This window comes from Rutilus rutilus (genome assembly GCF_951802725.1).
Source record: "Rutilus rutilus genome assembly, chromosome: 21".
Taxonomy (NCBI): Eukaryota; Metazoa; Chordata; class Actinopteri; order Cypriniformes; family Leuciscidae; genus Rutilus; species Rutilus rutilus.
In genome coordinates, this window is record NC_140226.1 from 5945841 (window position 1) to 5959727 (window position 13887).

A 13887-nucleotide genomic window follows, 5' to 3' on the forward strand; every position below is an offset into this window, starting at 1 on the left:
ATTAGAGTATTAGTTGACGGTCTGTTTAATATCTGCTAACTCTTTATTTTGATGCTCCCCAACAGACATTCTAAGGACTATAAGTTACTTTGCAATTACGTCAACTTATTTTACTAACCCTAACCTAACAGTTTACTAACAATCTACTACAATCTACTAATGCTCCAATTAGGGTTAGTTGACATGTAGTTGCAAATAAATTAGTTATTGACGTAGTTGCAAATGAATGAGTGTCGTTGACATGTAGTTGCAAAGTTACTTATAGTTTGTGCAATGTCTAAAGTGGACTATTTAGAAAATAGTCAAAACAAAGCAAAAATACAGATGTGATGTCAGAAGATAAGCATTCATAAAGCTTAACAGATAAGAAGAAGAAATGCTTTGACAGATCCAATATGCACAATTACTGTATGCCAATATATGGTTTGACTTTATTGGGTATGCAGAAAAAAAAAAGAAGGATGTTTACATGTTTAATGCTGTAAGAATATATTTTTTTATTCTATAAACCAAAATCATATAAGAACAGATTAAGAAAAATTGTTAAGGTTTCGAGGCACCAGAATTTTTGGTGTATTTTATTAATTGACTTAGTAGACTTTGTTTTATGCTAAGCTAAATGCTTGTTTCTTACCTTATGGAAAACATTACAAATGACGTTGTACAGCATGGATTTTGTAATCTGTAGTATAAAATTAAGTCTCTCAACACAACGTGTTTGATACTATACAGGCCATGTGGAAACAGTTGAAACACAATTGTGTAAAGCTACAAGAAATATTGCTCACATTAGTACAGCCTTTCCCTCAGGGAGAAATGTTTGCGTGCCAAAACAACATCACTCAAACTTTTCATTGCGCAGCTGAGTGAGGTAATGCAAAGTAACGCACGAAAAAGTTAAGAAATCAAGTACTGTAGGATGTAAAGAAAGCATGAAAAATCACGAACCAATACCAAAAATAGGACTTGACATGACCTGACAAAAGCCCTATTCAGATGGTAATTGTTTCTCATGTGGTCGTCTGTAAAAATAAATTTGCTTGGCACCTCAGTGATAAAACTCATGCATTCAGATGGCGATTTATTTACAGTGAAGGAGCAAGTTTTGTGATCCCACGAACCCGGAAACGCGCTGCTCACGTGGTCAGTTTGCATGATAAAATGTCATATGTTAGGAATAGTAAGAATAAATTAATATTTAATATTAATAATGGGTTAAAAATAGGAAGATAGATATGCTGTTATAGGCCTAATTGAAATATAATTTTATAATTGATATAATTCTTTCTCATAATGATGTCATTTTAAGAATGTGGGAATTAGCGGAAATAAGTACGCCTCTTTTTTACATGAGGTAAACATCAAGCTTAGCAAATGGCTTTCAAGCCAGCCAATCAGAATTTAGCAGTCTCATCTCTGATTGGCTGGAATTATGGCATATTGTAACGCTGGGTTGTGTTGAGCAAGCGAACCGTCTGCGCTTAGAGAGCGCTCACGGCTGGTATGAAAGGAGCAAGAAAGTGAAACTTTGCACACGCGAAAGAGAACGTCCGCGCACATCCAAATACTTATTTTAAATGCAAAATTGATTTTCGTTCGCTCACAATATTTTCTTATCTGCGAGACGAACATTTCTCCGCAAAACTCAGTTCACGCGCGTGCGAAATGCCCTTTTCCACGCTCATAATGTGATCTTGCGCGCGCAGAATTGTGACCGAAATCTCACCCCATACTTTCCTACATATTTCAATAAGGTCCAAGTCTCCCTGTATGGGGGAGGGAGACTCACCTGTCGCACTGTTAGGCCTGGTTTTTCATATGACAGTCCTGTCTTTGTTCAATGTGTCTTTGGCTACATCTACATTAATCCGGATACATTTGAAAACAGCGTTTTCGTTTAAAAACGCTCTCCGTCCACACTAGCGTTTTCAGGCGTTTTCGGACGTTTCAGTGTGGATGAGAAACTTTTGAAAAACGCCTGAAAGAGATGAGAAAGTGTAGAGCCTGCGGTAAGCAGAACTACTTTCAAAACACTTAGGCTCTGTCATGAGTGTAGGAACCCATTACCCAGTTACGCATTATTTCCACATCTGCACTATGCAGTTGACGATAACCGCAATTTACTAGAATTGTAATGAGACGCGTTTGTAAACCATGTTTTCCGCCAAATAAAAGCTTGATGCAGTTTCCGTCAAAATAAAAGATCATGTGTTTATCTCTTTCAAGTATAGAAATTAGTACAAAACTAATGGCGGCATGCCCCCGAACCCCCCTAGAAGGCCCAAGGCCACACAACACAGATTGACCAAAAATCCCGTGAGAAACACTGGTATTGCTATGCCAGTGCAGCTTATAGCTTGTTTTAGGATTCATCACTGTGGAGTCTAGTCCAATTGTATTAATAAATGACAGTTCTGTACTTATTTCATCTGTTAACTCTCACTCGTTCCTACTCACTCATTACGGGCTTTAAGAGTACTGGGTCTTGTCACGGCTTTGCCTGGCTCCTCCTCCTGTCTGTGTGCTGCGTCTGTCTCCTATAGGTGAGCTGGGCGCAGGTGTTTGGAGTTGTGCTAATCAGTTCCTGGTCCAGGCCTTTAAAGACGCTTCAGATGAGACCGGGAGGAGATCTGCCGCTGTTCCATATCTCTCCCGCACCGTTTAGGATTTTGTTTTGCTTATTCATTGCACCTCACTATACTGATTGCTTACACTTTTATTTTTCAAAGCCAACTGCATTACTGATTGTATACAGTTTATTCTGTTAAATTCTATTTATTTAATAAATCTAATATATATTGTTATTCCGCGTGTGGTCTTTCCCTACTCTGTTGCTTGCTTTGAGCCAGGCTTGTAACAGATTTGGGGATCTCGTCTGGTATTTTGAACCATCGATCGGTAAATATGCGTTTTTTTCAATTGAGTTTGAGTATTTAATAGTGTTCGTTGTGAAACGCCCAAAGTATTGTAGGCCGTTTTGATTAACGTGCCTAAATTTGTTGTCTGTATTTGGATCCTATGGTGATCCAGCACAGTAAGTTTGATTGGGCATTAAACGCATGGTAAATTATTGGAAAGACACACGCGGATCAGTTAACTAGGTTTTGATTTTTTTTTTGTATTACGTCTGTGCGGGAGATAAAGAGATAATTTGGTTTGTTTGTGCCTGGGGTTGTTTAAATACAGCCAGGTTAAAGTATTGCGGGTGGTTTATTGTTGGGTAGGTGCGGGCCTTCGCTGTGTTTGCGAGACAAAATTTTTTTAAATTAAAAAAAAAAAAAAAATGAATTGATGGTGTAGCCATTGGAGCTTTGCGAACCCCTGCTAAGCGTTTAACGCTTGTTTGTTATTTTAGTTTTTTGTTTTTGTGCTATATCCTGGGCGGAGGGCACAGTCGTGGATGCCTGCTTTAACGGCATTTTGTCGGGGAAGTTAGGTGCCGCTGATATCGTGTATTAAAAATCTCTGCTCTTGGGGTATGCATGAAGTGGATCGATGTGTGCAGGGCAGCTCTGTTTTTTTTTTTGTCTTGTAGCTGCAGTGTGCGGGCCGCACTTACATTGATAAACGTGCTTATTTAAAATTTGGTTTAAGGGTTAAAGCAAAAAGGAAATAAATGGATACTTTGGATAATTTTTTCGCTGCTCCATCAGATCAGGTTTTAGATACGTTGACTAAGGAGCAGTTGTGTGACGTTAGTGAACATTATAATTTTGAATTGGGCTTGAAAAAAAATGCGAAATTGGCGCAGATAAGGCAGGCGGTTAGAACTAAGTTGGCTGAAAGAAAAGTTCTTCCATCAATAGCTTCAATGGATGAGTTGGAGCCTGAAGGTGCTTCAACGCCATTGGCAACATTGGGTGAGTCTCGGAGTAATTTTGGTCTTACCTTTGAACAACAAAAAGAGTTGTTAGAAATGCAACAAAGAGAGAGAGAAGCTGAACGTAGAGAGAGAGAAGCTGAACGTCAATTAGAATATAATAAAATCCAAAGTGATCGAGAAATTGCTTTAGAACGTCTTAGGTTGATTGCAGAAGGGAAAATTAGAGGTGATGCTGGTGGGGATGTTCCGACTGGACCAGCGCGCACCCCTGATATCTCTAATATGGCCAGATTGCTACCAAGGTTTAATGAGAAAGATCCGGATGTGTTCTTTTCACTGTTTGAAAGTGTGGCAGAGGATCGTGGTTGGAGTGACTCTGAACGAACGTTGTTACTCCAGAGCGTTCTAGTTGGAAAAGCGCAGGAGGCGTTTATTGCTTTGTCGGTGCCTGAAAGAAGGATTTATAAAAGCGTGAAAGATGCTGTGCTTAAAGTATATGAGTTAGTTCCAGAAGCATATAGACTGCGATTTCGTAATTGGAAGAAGGGAGAAAAGCAGACTTATACAGAGGTAGTAAGAGAGCTGAATTGTCATTTCAATCGTTGGTGTGCGGCAGTAGGCGTCTCTACCTTTGAAGAGTTGTGTAATTTAATTGTTTTAGAGCAATTTAGAAACATCCTCCCTGATCGAATCGCAGTATATATAAATGAGCGGAAGGTAAAAACAGCAGCAGACGCCGCAGTTTTATCTGATGAATACGTTTTAACGCACAGGCAAAATTTTAAAGAATATAATCCAGGAAAGGGCTACCGCGAGCAGCGCTTTGGACGTTTCAGTGAACGTCCAGGATTTTCTAATACTGCCACCAGTCAGTCAGTTGCCAAGGAACAGTCTCGTGGAAAGGCAGATCCGGATGCTTGTCGTTACTGTTTTGAGAAGGGGCATTGGAAGAACGAGTGTCCAGCCTTGAAAGAAAGGGGCCAGAGGAGCAAACCTGGCGCAGCAAGACCTGTTGCTCTTGCCGTTACTGGTGCGCGCGCACGGTCTGAGTTCATCCAAACGGTCACAGAGATTAGGTCAAACCCTGAAGTGGGTGTGGCCTCCTCTAATTTGTCTGCAGACAGCCTTGTTGGATCTAGCCAGTATCGCCGTTCGGATGTAATTGAAGCCGATGTCAATGATTGCACTCCTTTCATTACAGATGGTTTTGTATCATTGGTGGGCAGTTCTGCCAAGGTGCCAGTTAAAATTCTTAGAGATACGGGGGCTGGTGAATCTTTTCTTCTAGAGTCTGTTTTGTCTCTTTCTAGTGAGTCCAGCGTTGGTAATGTTTTAGTGAGGGGAATTGGGTTGCAGGTTGTAACTGTTCCTCTGCATAGGATTGAGCTACAGTCAGACCTGGTTCAGGGTGAGGTTGTCATTGCTGTGCGCCATTCGTTGCCTGTAGATGGTGTACATCTCATCTTGGGTAATAACTTGGCTGGAGAGCGTGTTTGGCGTGATGTGCCGCCACCTGTGGTGGTTAAGAGTGTTCCATCTATCCCATCAGGTGCTGATAGTAGCCTGCAGAGCTTACCTGAGGTGTTTCCTGCCTGTGCAGTAACACGTGCCATGGACCGTGCTTCTGGAACTGAGGTTTTAGAGAGAAATCATAAGCCTGATTTACAGCCTATTGTTTTGCCAGATTTGCCATCTTCTCTGTCATTTAGTGATTTTGTTGTAGCTCAGAAGGAGGACTCAACATTGAGTGAACTGTTTGCTGGGGTTTTGCCCGTTGAGGAGCGACATAGTGCAGCGAGGGGTTATTTTGTTAAGGATGGGCTGTTGGTTCGTAAGTGGATGCCTCAGACTAATGATATGTTTGACGATCCTGTTTTCCAGATAGTAGTACCCGTGAAGTTTAGAGACTTGACACTACAGACGGCTCATGGTGATATAGCGGGCCATTTGGGTGTGCGGAAGACGTATGACAGACTTATGAAGTACTTCTACTGGCCTTGCCTAAAGAAGGATGTGGCATGCTTCATTAAGACCTGTCATACATGTCAGCTAACTGGAAAGCCTAATCAGGTGATCAAGCCAGCTCCACTTTACCCTATTCCAGCTTTAGGGAACCCATTTGAGTATTTGCTAATCGACTGTGTTGGACCACTGCCTCCATCTAGGTCAGGGTGTGTTTACCTTTTGACTGTGATGTGTCAGGCCACCCGTTACCCCGCTGCCTATGCGTTACGTACAATTTCTACCAAGTCTGTGGTGAAGGCTCTCTCTCAGTTTATCTCCATCTTTGGCATCCCACAGATTATTCAGAGTGACAGAGGCTCCAATTTTACATCACGGATGTTTTCAGAAGTGCTTGAGCAGCTGCATGTTAAACATCAGGTTAGTAGTGCTTATCACGCCCAGAGCCAAGGCTCGTTGGAGCGGTTTCGCCAGACGCTCAAGTCACTGCTTAGGGGTTACTGTGTTCAGCTCAGCAAAGATTGGGAGGAAGGGCTTCCATGGTTGTTGCTTGCAGCACGTGAGGTAACACAGGAAAGTACAGGTTTCTCACCTAATGATTTGGTGTTCGGCCATAGAGTTCGTGGGCCTTTAGCTGTCCTGCAGGATAAGCTGAAGTGTCCTGAGAGTCCTACTAACTTGTTGGAGTATGTGAACGGCTTCCGCCGAAAATTGTTCTTAGCTTGTGAGATGGCTGTAGAAAATCTGACTAAGGCTCAGAAGAAAATGAAGAGCTGGTATGACCGCCGGGCTGAGCCGAGAGTGTTCAGTCCTGGAGATCAGGTTCTGGCACTGTTGCCGATAGCCGGTTCTCCTTTTCTTGCTAAATATGCAGGTCCCTACACGGTTGTTCGGCAGGTGTCAGACCTGAACTATCTAGTTTCAACTCCTGATCGTAGGCGTAATACGCAACTCTGTCACATTAATCTTTTGAAACCTTACTACAGTAGGTCTCCAGTTTCTGGGGCAGCAGAGACTGGTGATCAGGTTAAGTCAGTTGCTTTGGCTGCCGTTGCTGGGATATCTAGCTTCTCTCCCCACATGGTGGCAGCGTGTGGTGATGAGGATGTGGTTAGCCCAGACGACTGTGTGCTCCAGCCTCGGTTGAAGAACTCAGAGAAGTTGTCGGAGTTGGGGTCACTACTGGGGCATTTGTCCAAGGAGAGGGCATTAGAAGTTGAGTCATTGATTTGTAACTTTCCTGCTTTGTTTTCAGACACACCGTCATGCACTCATTTGATCAAGCACGACATTGATGTGGGTGACACTGAGCCGATAAGGCAGAGGTTTTATCGGGTGTCACTCGAGAAACAGCAGCACCTAGAGGCAGAGGTGAAGTATCTCTTGAATAATGGTTTGGCAGAACCCTCTTATTCCAGTTCGGCTTCACCTTGCATTCTAGATAGTAAACCTGACGGGACGTATAGATTTTGTACCGATTATCGGAAGCTAAATAACATCACAAAGCCAGATTCTTTTCCGCTCCCAAGGGTTGAGGACTGTGTTGACCGGGTAGGATCGGCCAGGTTTGTAAGTAAATTTGATTTACTTAAAGGCTACTATCAGGTTCCTTTGACGCCTCGCGCTCAGGAGGTTTCAGCCTTTATAACACCGTCTGGCCTGTATTCGTACTCGGTGATGAGCTTTGGTTTACGAAATGCGCCCGCCACATTTCAGCGACTAATGAACCGCGTAGTCTCTGGTTTACAGGGCTGTGCTGTTTATTTGGACGATGTGGTCGTGTATAGTGACGGGTGGTCTGAACATCTTGAGCGTATCCAGGCTCTTTTTACACGGCTAGTTGAAGCTGGACTCACTGTAAATCTCGCTAAGTGCGAGTTTGCCCAGGCAACCGTTGTTTATTTAGGGAAGGTGGTGGGGCAGGGCCAGGTGAGGCCTGTGCACGCTAAGGTGGTGGCTATCGATAATTTCCCTGTTCCAGCTACCAAACCTGAGCTCAGACGCTTTTTAGGAATGGTGGGGTATTATCGTGGCTTCTGTGCTAACTTTTCCACTGTCGTTGCCCCATTGACTGACCTTTTGAAGGGCCGTATTAAATTTGATTGGACTGCGATTTGTCAGGCCGCATTTGATAATGTGAAGCTGTTGTTAACATCTGCTCCTGTTTTAATGGCTCCCCGCATGGACCAGTCCTTCGAGATGCAGGTCGACGCTAGCCACGTGGGTGCTGGGGCCGTACTCCTGCAGAGGGATGAGCAAGGCATAGATCGGCCAGTGTGTTTCTTCTCAAAAAAGTTTAACCGTCACCAGTTAAATTACTCGACCATCGAGAAAGAAACACTAGCTTTAATCTGGGGATTACAACACTTTGATGTTTATTTAAGTGGGGGTGCTGTTCCGGTTACCATCTATTCTGATCACAACCCACTAACGTTCTTATATTCTCTAAAGAGCCCAAGTCAGCGCCTTATGCGCTGGGTGTTATTTTTACAACCGTATAGCCTACTGATCCGGCACATTCGGGGTGTGGATAACATCATGGCTGACGCCTTGTCCCGTGCCCCGTCTGAGCCGGAGTGAGTCAGTGTCTTGTCCTGTCTGTTTCTCTCTCTGGTATCTCCTATCTCTTTCTCTGTCTCGTCTCCTTAAAAATTTGTCACGGCTTTGCCTGGCTCCTCCTCCTGTCTGTGTGCTGCGTCTGTCTCCTATAGGTGAGCTGGGCGCAGGTGTTTGGAGTTGTGCTAATCAGTTCCTGGTCCAGGCCTTTAAAGACGCTTCAGATGAGACCGGGAGGAGATCTGCCGCTGTTCCATATCTCTCCCGCACCGTTTAGGATTTTGTTTTGCTTATTCATTGCACCTCACTATACTGATTGCTTACACTTTTATTTTTCAAAGCCAACTGCATTACTGATTGTATACAGTTTATTCTGTTAAATTCTATTTATTTAATAAATCTAATATATATTGTTATTCCGCGTGTGGTCTTTCCCTACTCTGTTGCTTGCTTTGAGCCAGGCTTGTAACAGTCTGCATTTACTTTTTACAGTGCCTTTCAACTCTCTCTGTTCGTGGGCATCTAAAATGAATCAATAACACAAATTAAAGTCAAAGTCAAGTCAAAATGTATTTCTAAAACACATTTAAAAGCAACAGATTTTCACTACAAGTGCTGTACAATAAAACATGGAGCATATAAAACACAAACAAAACAAAACATAATAAGTTTAACATATTGGTCAGTGCTAAGCATTCCTAATTTATCTGTGATATAAATAAGATGCTAAAATTGTTATTTATACAGTATGTACAGATTGTTGATATATACAGATTGGTCATAAATAAGGCACTATATTTAAAGATGACTTTGTCTTGACTTTTAAAACGAAGCAAATGTGGCTGTGATGACTTGATGACTTCTTTCTGTGGCGCGCTGTAGCGCAGCAAAATGAGAATAATTTAAAGGGGCTTTTTACAATAAAATCAGCAATACTATATTAACCCCGATCAAATACAAGTAGCCGACTACGCCACCTAGGTTGTTTTAATGGAACCCAGGACCCAAGTTAATCATTCACTGAGGGCTGGACAGTATTGACTCTCAACAGATAGATTGAATTACAAAAATACTTTATTAGACTATAAAATGATCTCAATATTAAAAACAGTTATCAAAAGGAATGCAGTCCTCAACAGTTATCAAAAGGAATGCACAGTCTGGTATGATGTCCTTCTGGTGAATGAACAAATGTCCTGGGTTGGTCTCAGCATGTAGTTCTCCACAGATCCAGAGATTATAGTGTACTAGAAAGAAATAAGAAACAACTACCAGTATCTCCAGTCCAATGCAAGAAAAAGCTAACTACACTCCCACTGGTGCACGCAAATCCCCACACCATGTAATACACACTGCAACCCAAATAAATCACACCACAGCAAAAGGAAAACAAGAGCTATGGATAGTAAGTTATACTGGAAATTAGTTCTTAGTCTCTTATTATGGATTATCTCTATTATGAATTGTCTCTATTCTGAATTAGATGCAAAATGATCAACACAATATTCATCAGACGATCTTCAACTGGGGTTGTACTCACAATATGACTGGGTAGCAGTTCCCACTACCCAGTCTAGTTAATTTCCAGCGTTGTGAAATCCTCCGTCGCCGTCTCACCAACCGCGGTCTCACTCGTCTCCGACCAGCACTCGTTGATTCGCTCCTCCAAACAGCAACCGCTGATACACTCGACTCTGTACACGCTGACCCACTCGTCTCCAACAGCCGCGCCTATGATTGCTCTGCGTCGCCGTCGTGCTCACCGCCCACTGTTGCCGTCTCCAAACGATCGCTGACTCACTCGTTCCCGCACAGCCGTAAAACGTTTGGTTATCACTGTTCAGCGTTTCTTCTCAGACGCCAGCACCTGTTCAAAACACTCAACTCCCATCAATTCACTCCCATCACATTTCCAGTCTTCAGTCTCTCATGTTCTTGCTCAGACGTGGACAGGCTCTGAGTTTCTGTCAGGATGGTGTTGGACTTCAGGCTTCGGGTCAAGTCTCGAGCTCAGAGCTCTCAGCAAGAATGTTATTTCCTATCCAATACAAAGATGATATGAACAAGTCAACTCATGAATGATTTTTTAGAGCTAGAACAGAATTGAATTCTGCTTGGTTCACTGATTCTGTTATTCTCCTGTTTACTACAGTGAAGCCGCTTTAAAACAATCTGTATAGTATCAAGCGCTATTTAAATGAAGGTGACTTGACTATATAACAAGAACATTACAATGAACACAAATTTGAAAATCTCACTACAAATAATCCAGAATTTAAGACAACAGATAATATCCTACTCTGCTGTTACACTTCCTCACACCTGAAACTGATCGAGAGAATCTCCTGAACTTCTCCAATCTACTGTAGACCATCACTAATCCACTGATGTTGTAACATCTGCTCTAACGTCGGGCGTTTAGCTGGATCCCGGGCTAGACACTGGCTAATCAGATCCCTGCATTCTGTGCACATTTTAATAAGGAGAGAGCTGGTTAGTCATGACCATGTGACCTGGCATTTTTGAAAACAGCATCTAAAACATGATTAATGTACTGTAAAATGTTCCTTATCATTAGTTTAAAAGTGAAGTATGTCGTTTCTGCGACACTAGTGGCAGCGAGTGGAATAAATGACCAAATAAAGCATATTTTCAAAAAACCTTGCAAAGGCCCCTTCTTCCCTTCATCGCGTCTTCCCCGACTCAAACATCACAAGCGCAGCTCTTACTGGTTCATGTGAAGGCATGTTTCAGGTCCAACATATTAGTAATATTTGTAGCTGTGTTGCGTTTGTCTTTATGAAAATGTGCCTTTCTGCATCACAATGCTCTGTTCACTTTGACGTGTTCATGACCCGTTTAATCTTTGAAGGCATAAATGCAGTGAATTTTGGCTTTCACTTCTGTAACTAAAGCTGCATTTCTTTTCCCATGGCTCTCGCCCCAAACTCTCGCTATATATAAAACATCTTACATACTTCACCTTTAACTGTTTCTGTACAAAGCCTTTGCTTTATGTGTGTGTTTATCAGTGTTATCAATATTACTCACTTTTGGATAAGTTGGGTTTCAGAAATATAACTTTGGCTCGTTTGATTTCCGTTCTCTTGCAAAAAGGAGAACATCCGTTCACCATCTTGTACAGCAACACTCCTAGAGACCAGACGTTTGCTGGGACGGCGTGGAATCGAGGTTCTGTCAAGACTTCAGGTGGGCAGTAATCCGCAACTCCTGTAAGAAAGACATTTGCACATTGTTGAGCTTTTGTTTTTAAAGCATCAAATAATTAGTAAGTCACTACATTCAGGTTTCCACACTCCAAGAATGCTCACCAATGTATATTTTGCTCTCGTAGCCATCGCTACTAAACAGCTGACCGCAGCCAAAGTCTATCAGCTTGAGCTGTACCGGGGATTTCTTCAACAGGAAGTTCTGCGCATGAATGTCATGATGGAAAACACCACGATGGATGCAGTGTTGCACTGCCAGCACAGCCTGTCTCATGATGACCCGTGCTGTTGATTCAAACACTTGATGATTACGATTGATGAAGTCCAGCAAGCTCTCGCAGGGTTCGGGATACTCCATAACCAGAGTGAAATCTCTAGGATCTTCAAACCACTCGTACAGTCGTATGACGAAGGGGCTTATGGGTTCTCGCCTCATCATCAGAAGAAGCGCCACTTCTGTAACGAGAGGTTCGGGATTCCCAGGCTAGAGAGAAGTAGCAGACCGAAGGTTAGCTGGGTAAAAATCTGAAGAAAACATCATTTTGAAATGTACTTTTCTTTGATCTTTTTAGATCCGTTCAAAAGAGCCTTTTCAGCTCAAAGTTATTTGGTGCCTCTAGGCTTATTTGTTGATCACATTTACACCTGATGCTTCCTACGGGTGTATTAACTACAGTAATCTACACTTAAACAACTCAATACACATTCAGCTTTTGGCCAACTTACAATATTAAGATAACGATCGTTGTGAATCTTGCGCATCCGCTTGATGGCAACCTGCAAAAAAAAAAACACCCCAGTTTCAATAACAGTAACAGTATTTAAGCACCTGCACTAAGGATTAAACCATCTGTACATTGTTTTAAATGTGTTTTGCAAGAGCAAAATGTTTGTACAATTAAGTAAGATTGACCTTTTTGCCGTCAAATCTGCGTGTTCCCAGGTACACCTTTCCAAATCCTCCGGATCCAATCATCTTTCCCACGTTGTAGAGAGACTCAAAGGACTCTGAAAAACAAACAGAAAAATATGAGACAATTATTAGCTTGCTAGATCCAGTGCTGGTCGAGAAAATAATATTATAATGGGGGAAATAATATTAATATTCTCTAAAAACAAGCCTCATACAAGATAATACTGTTCAAAATAATGTTGGAGAAATAATGATTGACCATTATTTGTCTTGACGCCGGAGTGATCTGGAGCGGGTGATGATGGTTCAGGATCTGCTGGAGGAACAAAAGCCTCCACAACATCCACAGCACTGCAGGAACAGCAGCAGAAGACACACTTCAACGCCTTCCAGAGCCGGACGAGACAACCAGGCACTTTCCTCTTCCTACGTTCTGGAGCTTTTTCTGAAATGAAGAAAAAACAATTGAAAACAACTATTAGACACATCTCTGACGTCAGATTAAGCAATGATATAATGACATAACTTACATTTTACTGTTAAATTCTTATCTGTAATGTTACAAATCTAAAGTAATGGGAATTTTTCACGCTATCCCCCTGACTTCTGCTTAATGCCTGCATAAATGTCCCAATATCATATTGCACAATATTAATAGTCATTTTATGTAACATAATTGTAATGTAATTCAAGAGCAATAAGTGGGGAAATATAATAATTTTCTGGATCGTATGCTGTCTGAGAAGCGGCTTTCTGTGCGTGTGTTTCTGGTGTGTGTCAGACAGCGCAAGTGCCATCGAGTTCATGCCTTATTGAGAGCGTTTTGCTAACATTCCCATTAAATTAAGGAAACATTATTTCTAAATGTTCCCTGAACGTTCAAAACGTCCAGTTTTTTCAACGTTTCAAAAATGTTCTATCTCGGCTAAAGGAACATTCTATGTTATAATTTTGCATTATGGGAACGTTACTTTTGAATGTTCTCGGAATGTTCTGAAAATGTTAGATGATTGTCCAATTAAAATATATATATATATATATATATATAAAAAAGGTTTCACTTTATTTTGATGGTCCCTTTAACACATTCTGTTGACTATAAGTAACATTGCACCTATGTCTACTAACTCTCATTAGAGTATTAGTAGAGTATTAGTATTTAGTATTCTAATTTAGTATTTAGTATTAGTATTCTAGAGTTAGAATAAGTTGACATGTAGTTGTAAAGTTACTTGTAGTCAGTAGAGTGTCTGTTGGAGGAGCATCACAATAAAGAGTTTGCAGATATTAAGCAGAGAGTCTACTAATGCTCTAATGAGAGTTAGTTGACATGTAGTTGTAAAGTTACTTATAGTCGACAGAATGTTCAAAAGGGACCATCAAAATAAAGTGTTACCAAAAAA